Source organism: Oncorhynchus masou, unplaced genomic scaffold (genome assembly GCF_036934945.1).
Source record: "Oncorhynchus masou masou isolate Uvic2021 unplaced genomic scaffold, UVic_Omas_1.1 unplaced_scaffold_487, whole genome shotgun sequence".
Classification (NCBI taxonomy): Eukaryota; Metazoa; Chordata; class Actinopteri; order Salmoniformes; family Salmonidae; genus Oncorhynchus; species Oncorhynchus masou.
Genome location: NW_027011265.1, coordinates 113,610 through 124,754, shown reverse-complemented (window position 1 = coordinate 124,754; position 11,145 = coordinate 113,610).

Below are 11,145 nucleotides of genomic sequence, written 5' to 3'. Positions count from 1 at the left end.
ACGAAAATACATTACAATGATATATTTTACTTTATAAGGACTGAATGCTGCGTTAAGGCTACCAAGCCTGTTAGGACAGCTAGCAAGCTTGTTAGGACAGCTACCAAGCTTGCAAGGACAGCTACCAAGCTTGCTAGGACAGCTACCAAGCTTGTTAGGAAAGCTACCAAGCTTGTTAGGACAGCTACCAAGCTTGTTAGGACAGCTACCAAGCTTGCTAGGACAGCTACCAAGCTTGCTACAGTGGTTCTTCCTGTAAAAGTTGTGTCAAACTACAGCACACCTTGCTGCCTCAGAATTCTATAGCATGTTATTTAATTATTTAGTATGTTTTAAGTTCGTCGGCGTACACATCACAGACAAACTGAATTGTTCCACCCACACAGACAGCGTTGTGAAGAAGGCGCAGCAGCGCCTCTTCAACCTCAGGAGGCTGAAGAAATTCGGCTTGTCACCAAAAGCACTCAGAAACTTCTACAGATGCACAATCGAGAGCATCCAGTCGGGCTGTATCACCGCCTGGTACGGCAACTGCTCCGCCCACAACCATAAGGCTATCCAGAGGTATAGTGAGATCTGCACAACGCATCAACGGAGGCAAACTACCTGCCCTCCAGGACACCTACACCACCCGATGTCACAGGAAGGCCATAAAGTTCATCAAGGACAGCAACCACCCGAGCCACTGCCTGTTCACCCCGCTATCATCCAGAAGGCGAGGTCAGTACAGGTGCATCAATGCGGGGACCAAGAGACTGAAAAACAGCTTCTATCTCAAGGCCATCAGACTATTAAAGCATTAGACCTCACACTAAAGGCTTCAGTCATACAAAAGGTAAACTTAAATCCGAACTGGTTGGAGATTATAAGAGTACATGGCCATAAAGGCCAGATTCATTTTCAAGCTGTTCAAACATTTATAGATGACCAGCAGGGTCAAATAATATAAACAGTGGTTTTAGAGGGTGCAACCTTAGGAGTAAATGTCAGTTGGCTTTTCATAGCTGAGCATTCAGAGGTCAAGAGGTCAAGAGAGAGAGAGAGAGAGAAAGAGAGCTGCATGTGAGCTGAGAGAGTACCGAAACACACACAGTGATGTGTGGAATCCAGCAATAAGAATGGCAGTTTAATATGCAGATCACCTCCTATTACCCTTCCCAGAGTTTAAAAAATGGTCTGTGTTCAATTATTAGTGACATTGTGGCATTTAAGGCATGTGGCCAACTATTTCAACTATGGTCTTGATAAATAAATGAGATTTTTATTTTCACTGAATCTCTGTTTTGGTACAATTAGGGTGTGGAAATGTTAGGATTATTTTGCTCTGTAGCCTACTCACGACCGTCACGTTGTACAGCGCCATAACCCTGATGGTTTTGTTTTTTATTTTCTTGGAATAGAAACACCATAATATTAATCAAATGAATTAAGCTACATTTCTTAAAATCATTCCCATATACTATGTTCTTACAAAAAAAGATCTCTAGTACAGCCAATATTTTAAAAAATCTACTGCTTCTCAAAGATGCCCTCTGGCGGTGACACTAGCACTAACTAAAAGTAACAATGGCTGACACTTAAATCAAATCAAATCAAATTGTATTTGTCACATACACATGGTTAGCAGATGTGAATGCGAGTGTAGCGAAATGCTTGTGCTTCTAGTTCCGACAATGCAGTAATAACCAACGAGTAATCTAACCTAACAATTCCAAAACTACTACCTTATACACACAAGTGTAAAGGGATGAAGAACATGTACATAAAGATATATGAATGAGTGATGGTACAGAAAGGCATAGGCAAGATGCAGTAGATGGTATCGAGTGCAGTATACATATGAGATGAGTAATGTAGGGTATGTCAACATTATATTAGGTGGCATTGTTTAAAGTAGGTAGTGATACATTTTTTTAACATCCATTTCCATCAATTTCCATTATTAAAGTGAGTTGGAGTTGAGTCAGTGTGTTGGCAGAATCCACTCAATGTTAGTGGTGGCTGTTCAAAATGTAAAAATATTTAAATAATTTCTACCCTCTGATCTCATATTCATTATATAAATAGGCCCATGTGCTCCTCCATCAGATGAACCGCACTAAAGCGATTTTATTAAAGTTTGTCATATTGTCATAATATTGTCATAGTGATCTGTTATCCAAAGATTATTATTATTGTTATTATTAACACTGCATTATAATTATATAAAAGCCACCTAGATATTCTGTGTTTTTATTTGAAGTAGTGATGGACAGCTAGATCGAATTACATTTAGAGGATTCTAAATTCATATCCAATTACAATGCAGGGTTAGTAATACATTAATATATTAGTTGATGCACTGAGCTGCCCCAAATTTAGCTTAATTAATTTGATTCATATTATGGTGTTTCTATTCCAAGAAAAATTCAAACGAAACCCTCAGGGTATCCGTTAGGAAAATATGGTTAGAGAGTTGGACTAGTAACCGAAAGGTTGCAAGTTCATATCCCCGAGCTGACAAGGTATAAATCCGTCCTTCTGCCCCTGAACAGGCAGTTAACCCACTGTTCCCTGGCCGTCATTGAAAATAAGAATTTGTTCTTAACTGACTTGCCAGGTTCAATAAAGAATAAATAAATGTGTAACGCTGCTTCGAGGGTGGCTGTTGTCGATGTGTTCCTGGTTTGTCAAGTTCTGTTGTCAGAAGAGGAATGGAAATGTCAGGGTGAACCTGACGATCTTGCCACATATGAGCAGAATGGTACCGCCCTGAACCCCCATTGATTACAGTGGCCTATGATAGAAACAGTAGATCAATTAAGCATTTAAAGTGACTACAACACACAAAAGCTGAGTACAGAAACACGTTAAGAATCTAGCAAAACGAACTACTTTCTTGGGAACAATGCATTCTCCACGGATGGTTGTCGGCATGGTTGTATGCTCTGCAAAAACACATTCACGTCTTTAGTACACAATTATCGATTTTATTACACACATTGATAGGCTATATACATTGTTTTAAGAGTACAAGGACAGAGAGCTGTTTGGCATCTGTGTTGGCTCTAAGACCATTTAACACTTGAACTAAGACTGTTTCTGTGCTGTGGTGGGCACCAAAACTAGATAGGATTTTTTTTAAACAGTTGTCAATTTAAAAAATAATGTAGCTCTTGGAACACCAACTAATCCAGAACTCTGCTTAAGAGTTAATAATGTCTAAGAGCTGAGGAATGTAGATTCATTTCTTCAGAAGGGGTTTCACCATAACAGATTTTAGTGCAGCGGGGAAAGTGTCTGTGAACAGGGAGGGATAAACAATAGCTTGCACTTCTTCTTCAAAACAGGTTTTAATTGCATATCTGAAAGTGGTGGGGATAGGATGGAGAAGGCAGGGAGAAGGTGGTGGGGATAGGATGGAGAAGGCAGGTAGAAGGTGGTGGGGATAGGATGGAGAAGGCAGGGAGAAGGTGGTGGGGATAGGATGGAGAAGGCAGGTAGAAGGTTAAGTTGTGATGTCACTTTCCCGAACATGTCTGTGTCGACCAGGGAAAAAAAATCCATGGTACCTTTGTGTGGTAGGCTGGTACACATATCATCAGACTTCCAGTCAGGTCTTGACTGATACCCAGTCTAATGTTGAATCTTATCTCTGAAATATGCTGCATTTAGATGTGTAGAGTTCACATAGGTTTGCGGGGTAGGATTTTCATTCAGTATTACCCTGAGCTGTGGGAAACAAGGTAGTATAAATCCCCAGTGGTGATCAAAGCAACATCAACAATAGAGGATATGTCAATAGAAAGCCCCTTGGTAATAACCAGGTCCAGAGTATGGCTGTGGTTATGGGTGGGTCCAGTAGAAAACCCCTTGGTAATAACCAGGTCCAAAGTATGTCTGTGGTTATGGGTGGGCCCAGTAGAAAATTCCTTGGTAATAACCAGGTCCAGAGTATGGCTGTGGTTACGGGTGGGTCCAGTAGAAAGCCCCTTGGTAATAACCAGGTCCAGAGTATGGCTGTGGTTACGGGTGGGTCCAGTAGAAAGCCCCTTGGTAATACCCAGGTCCAGAGTATGGCTGTGGTTATGGGTGGGCCCAGTAGAAATCCCCTTGGTAATAACCAGGTCCAGAGTATGGCTGTGGTTATGGGTGGGTCCAGTAGAACGCCCCTTGGTAATAACCTTGTCCAGAGCATGGCTGTGGTTATGGGTGGGCCCAGGAGAAAGCCCTTCTCAAGGACAACATACAATAGTTCAGAGAAACCAGTAAAGAACGTGGCCAAAACAGGGTTATGATGCTCTGGTCTGGTGGGTGATATTTAAACACTATAACATGATGCTCTGGTCTGGTGGCTGACATTTAAACAGTATAAGATGATGCTCTGGTCTGGTTGCTGACATTGAAACAGTTTAACATGATGCTCTGGTCTGGTGGCTGACATTGAAACAGTTTAACATGATGCTCTGGTCTGATGGCTGACATTTAAACAGTGTTCCTCAAGGTTCCTCAAGGTTCCGTTTTAGGACCGCTGTTGTTTTCACTATATATTTTACCTCTTGGGGATGTTATTCGAAAACATAATGTTAACTTTCACTGCTATGCGGATGATACACAGCTGTACATTTCAATGAAACATGGTGAAGCCCCAAAATTGCCCTCGCTAGAAGCATGTGTTTCAGACATAAGGAAGTGGATGGCAGCAAACTTTCTACTTTTAAACTCGGATAAAACAGAGATGCTTGTTCTAGGTCCCAAGAAACAAAGAGATCTTCTGTTGAATCTGACAATTAATCTTAATGGTTGTACAGTCATCTCAAATAAAACTGTGAAGGACCTCGGCGTTACTCTGGACCCTGATCTCTCTTTTGAAGAACATATCAAGACCATTTCAAGGACAGCTTTTTTCCATCTACGTAACATTGCAAAAATCAGAAACTTTCTGTCCAAAAATGATGCAGAAAAATTAATCCATGCTTTTGTCACTTCTAGGTTAGACTACTGCAATGCTCTACTTTCCGGCTACCCGGATAAAGCACTAAATAAACTTCAGTTAGTGCTAAATACGGCTGCTAGAATCCTGACTAGAACCAAAAATTTGATCATATTACTCCAGTGCTAGCCTCCCTACACTGGCTTCCTGTCAAAGCAAGGGCTGATTTCAAGGTTTTACTGCTAACCTACAAAGCATTGCATGGGCTTGCTCCTACCTATCTCTCTGATTTGGTCCTGCCGTACATACCTACACGTACGCTACGGTCACAAGACGCAGGCCTCCTAATTGTCCCTAGAATTTCTAAGCAAACAGCTGGAGGCAGGGCTTTCTCCTATAGAGCTCCATTTTTATGGAACGGTCTGCCTACCCATGTCAGAGACGCAAACTCGGTCTCAACCTTTAAGTCTTTACTGAAGACTCATCTCTTCAGTGGGTCATATGATTGAGTGTAGTCTGGCCCAGGAGTGGGAAGGTGAACGGAAAGGCTCTGGAGCAACGAACCACCCTTGCTGTCTCTGCCTGGCCGGTTCCCCTCTTTCCACTGGGATTCTCTGCCTCTAACCCTATTACAGGGGCTGAGTCACTGGCTTGCTGGGGCTCTCTCATGCCGTCCCTGAGGGGGTGCGTCACCTGAGTGGGTTGATTCACTGATGTGGTCATCCTGTCTGGGTTGGCGCCCCCCCCCTTGGGTTGTGCCGTGGCGGAGATCTTTGCGGGCTATACTCAGCTTTGTCTCAGGATGGTAAGTTGGTGGTTGAAGATATCCCTCCAGTGGTGTGGGGGCTGTGCTTTGGCATAGTGGGTGGGGTTATATCCTTCCTGTTTGGCCCTGTCCGGGGGTGTCCTCGGGTGGGGCCACAGTGTCTCCTGACCCCTCCTGTCTCAGCCTTCAGTATTTATGCTGCAGTAGTTTATGTGTCGGGGGCTGGGGTCAGTTTGTTATATCTGGAGTACTTCTCCTGTCCAATTCGGTGTCCTGTGTGAATCTAAGTGTGCGTTCTCTAATTCTCTCCTTCTCTCTCTCGGAGGACCTGAGCCCTAGGACCATGCCCCAGGACTACCTGACATGATGACTCCTTGCTGTCCCCAGTCCACCTGGCCGTGCTGCTGCTCCAGTTTCAACTGAACCGCGGCCCTAGGACCATGCCCCAGGACTACTTGACATGATGACTCCTTGCTGTCCCCAGTCCACCTGGCCGTGCTGCTGCTCCAGTTTCAACTGTTCTGCCTTATTATTATTCGACCATGCTGGTCATTTATGAACATTTGAACATCTTGGCCATGTTCTGTTATAATCTCTACCCGGCACAGCCAGAAGAGGACTGGCCACCCCACATAGCCTGGTTCCTCTCTAGGTTTCTTCCTAGGTTTTGGCTTTTCTAGGGAGTTTTTCCTAGCCACCGTGCTTCTACACCTGCATTGCTTGCTGTTTGGGGTTTTAGGCTGGGTTTCTGTACAGCACTTTGAGATATCAGCTGATGTACGAAGGGCTATATAAATAAATTTGATTTGATTTGATTTGATTTTGATATAACATGATGCTCTGGTCTGGTGGCTGACATTTAAACAGTATAACATGAAGCTCAAAATACCCAAAGTCACCAAGCCAAATGTCCTTTCAAATGATATCATTAGTAAAAATAGAGGCTGTCTCTTCCCCACATATAGACGAATCAGAGCAGAAGGTCTCTGTCTGTTTGAGGTTATAGCTGTATGTCTATAGATGTATATATATAGAGAGAGACTTATCAGATCAGTAGGTCTGTGTCTGTTTGAGGTTATAGCTGTTTGTGAACAACATCACCCATTGTTAAACACCTCTGTTCCTCTGTCACACATTTTACATGTATTTTAAGGTCATTTAGCTCTTGTCAAGATCAACAGTTGTGAGTTGATACATTATTGTACTTTTTCCTGTACTGGTCCCCCGTGGGAATCAAACCCACAACCCTACATTGCAAGGGCAATTCTCTACCAACTGAGCCACACTGGAATCAGACGAACACAAAAAACACACAGACAGATTGGGGTGTATAAATGCATCTAACTACACATTAAACACTGAGACATGTTATGGGAGTATAAATGTATCTAACTACACATTAACCTCTTACACTTATGGTGGCGCTATTTCATTTTTGGAAGAAAAACGTTCCCGTTTTAAACAAGATATTTTGTCACAAAAAGATGCTCGACTATGCATATAATTGCTACTGTTCGAAAGAAAACACTCTGACGTGTCCAGAAATACAAATATCTTCTCTGTGCGTGCCCTTTAACGTGAGCTTCAGGCAAAACCAAGATGACTTGGCATCCAGGAAATGACAAGGATTTTTGAGGCTCTGTCTTTCATGATCTCCTTATATGGCTGTGAACGCAAGAGGAATGAGTCTGCCCTTTCTGTCGTTTCCCCAAGGTGTCTGCAGCATTGTGACGTATTTGTAGGCAGATCGTTGGAAGATTGACCATAAGAGACCACATTTACCACGTGTCCGCCCGGTGTCCTGCACCGAAATTGGTGCGCAAAAGTCACCTGCCAGTATTTTTCCATGGGGCACAGAGAGAGAAGCAAGCTTCCATGAACTGCATGTCAATGAAGAGATATGTGAAAAAACACCTTGAGGATTGATTCCAAACAACGTTTGCCATGTTTCGGTCGATATTATGTAGTTAATCCGGAAAAAGTTTCACGTTGTAGGTGACTGCATTTTCGGTTCGTTTCGGTAGCCAGGCGCAATGTAGAAAACGGAACGATTTCTCCTACACACAGACGCTTTCAGGAAACACTGCGCATTTGGTATGTGGCTGGGAGTCTCCTCATTGAAAACATCAGAAGCTCTTCAAAGGTAAATGATTTTATTTATTTGGTTATCTGGCTTTTGTGAAAATGTTGCGTGCTACATGCTACACAAAATGCTATGCTAGCTTTGCATACTCTTACACAAATTAGTCAATTTCTATGGTTCAAAAGCATATTTTGAAAATCTGAGATGACAGTGTTGTTAAGAAAAGGCTAAGCTTGAGAGCAAACGCATTATTTTAATTTTATTTGCGATTTTCAGAAATCGTTAACGTTGCGTTATGCTAATGAGCCTGAGGCTTAGTCACAATCCCGGATCCGGGATGGGGAGTTTCAAGAGGTTAAACACTGAGACCTGTTGGGGTGTATAAATGTATCTAACTACACATTAAACACTGAGACCTGTTGGGGTCTATAACTGTTCCTGTGGTGTTGGAGGTATTCACTGTAGTAGACTGGATCAGCTCCTCTGTCCCTCACTCATCTCTCTCTCCTCTCTCTTTACCTAGTGACCCTGTTCATCAGAACGTCATGGTGTTGGAGGACTTCACTGCAGTAGACTGGATCAGCTCCTCTGTCCCTCACCCATCTTTCTCTCCTCTCTCTTTACCTAGTGACCCTGTTCATCAGAACGTCATGGTGTTGGAGGTCTTCACTGTAGTAGACTGGATCAGCTCCTCTGTCCCTCACTCATCTCTCTCTCCTCTCTCTTTACCTAGTGACCCTGTTCAAATTATCTCTCCCTCCTTCCCTTTTCACACCAACGGACTTATCTTTAGACACTGCAGCCTTGACCGCCATTAACAACATCAGCAACAGAGAGGTGTGAAGTTTCCACAACAGAGTTAGAGTTAGTTTATCATGAGAACATACAGACACCACTGACTGGAACTATCAACAACAAGAGTTAGTTTATCATGGGAACATACAGACACCACTGACTTGAACTATCAACAACAAGAGTTAGTTTATCATGAGAACATACAGACACCACTGACTGGAACCAGCTGACAGTATCAGTTGTAAAGGCTTCATTACTACAAACAGAAGGAAAGTTGTAGTGTTGTGTCCATGATGAATGATGTGAAGACTTCATTACTACAAACAGAAGGAAGGTTGTAGTGTTTTGTCCATGATGAATGATGTGAAGACTTCATTACTACTAACAGAAGGAAAGTTGTAGTGTTATGTCCATGATGATTGTTGGAAAGGCTTCAATGTGTTTTATATTCTAATTGTTTATGTAAAATTGTAAATTGCATTTTACTAGAATGTTATTGTGTGTTTATCTTGAGCATCACCAGTTTATGGTGCCAACTTGCAAAATAAAGCATCCATGATCTGTCCACTAGATGGCAGTGCTCCATGTGTTGTATCCTGATCTGTCCACTAGATGGCAGTGCTCCATGTGTTGTATCCTGATCTGTCCACTAGATGGCAGTGTTCCATGTGTTGTATCCTGATCTGTCCACTAGATGGCAGTGTTCCATGTGTTGTATCCTGATCTGTCCACTAGATGGCAGTGCTCCATGTGTCCACCAGATGGCAGTGTTCCATGTGTTGTATCCTGATCTGTCCACTAGATGGCAGTGCTCCATGTGTCAAATCAAATCAAATCAAATTGTATTTGTCACATACACATGGTTAGCAGATGTTAATGCGAGTGTAGCGAAATGCTTGTGCTTCTAGTTCCGACAATGCAGTAATAACCAACAAGTAATCTAACTAACAATTCCTAAACTACTGTCTTATACACAGTGTAAGGGGATAAAGAATATGTACATAAGGATATATGAATGAGTGATGGTACAGACCATGTGTTGTATCCTGTGTTGTATCCTGATCTGTCCACCAGATGGCAGTGCTCCATGTGTTGTATCCTGATCTGTCCACCAGATGGCAGTGCTCCATGTGTTGTATCCTGATCTGTCCACCAGATGGCAGTGCTCCATGTGTTGTATCCTGATCTGTCCACCAGATGGCAGTACTCCATGTGTTGTATCCTGATCTGTCCACCAGATGGCAGTGCTCCATGTGTTGTATCCTGATCTGTCCACTAGATGGCAGTACTCCATGTGTTGTATCCTGATTTGTCCACTAGATGGCAGTGCTCCATGTGTTGTATCCTGATCTGTCCACTAGATGGCAGTACTCCATGTGTTGTATCCTGATTTGTCCACTAGATGGCAGTGCTCCATGTGTTGTATCCTGATCTGTCCACTAGATGGCAGTGTTCCATGTTTTGTATCCTTATCAGTCCACTAGATGGCAGTGCTCCATGTGTTGTATCCTGATTTGTCCACTAGATGGCAGTGCTCCATGTGTTGTATCCTGATCTGTCCACTAGATGGCAGTGCTCCATGTGTTATATCCTGATTTGTCCACTAGATGGCAGTGCTCCATGTGTTGTATCCTGATTTGTCCACTAGATGGCAGTACTCCATGTGTTGTATCCTGATTTGTCCACTAGATGGCAGTACTCCATGTGTCCACTAGATGGCAGTGCTCCATGTGTCCACTAGATGGCAGTGCTCCATGTGTTGTATCCTGATTTGTCCACTAGATGGCAGTACTCCATGTGTTGTATCCTGATTTGTCCACTAGATGGCAGTACTCCATATGTTGTATCCTGACTTGTCCACTAGATGGCAGTGCTCCATGTGTTGTAATGTGTAATACTGAACACTGTGATACATCTATTACATTCCCTGGCTGCAGACATGGATGATAATTTAAATAGAAGTTGTCCCTAACCACAGATCTAGGATCAGATTACTCTACCTACAATTCTGACGCCATGCTGTCAAATAAAATAGTATTCATCACGTGCTTAATACTACAGGTATTACCTTAACATCTTAATACAACAGGTGTAGACCTTAAGATCTCTGTCTCCGTCTGTCTAGTGGAGTGGTTATGGTGGTTGCTCCCCAAACCAGAGAGATCAAATCCCAGAGAAACAGTTAATGGAGAAACTTCTTGTTGTCTTTGTGGGCCTGAGCAAACCAGAGGTATATAGGGGAAAAGGGCTAGTTCCCATCAAATAGCAAGAATGAAGTTTCACCTTGTTTCAAATGTCATTTCAATAGAGTTGTGATAACATACTATGCTGTGGAGTAACAACACAACCATACTCTGCAAAAGCCAACTTTTACCTGGGGCCAATCTTTGTAGAACATTCAAAGGTGTTCCTAGTCTTGGTCCCCCTGAAGAAAGCCACATGTTAAGATAGTTAACTACTACTACAACTATTTGTAATGTTGGTGAATTCCCAAAGGAGAGGTTGTGAGTTAAATTCCTTTCATGCCAACTTGCTTTTGCTGCCTTGACAGAACAATGTTGAGGTGGGAACCGGAAGTACGTTAGACCG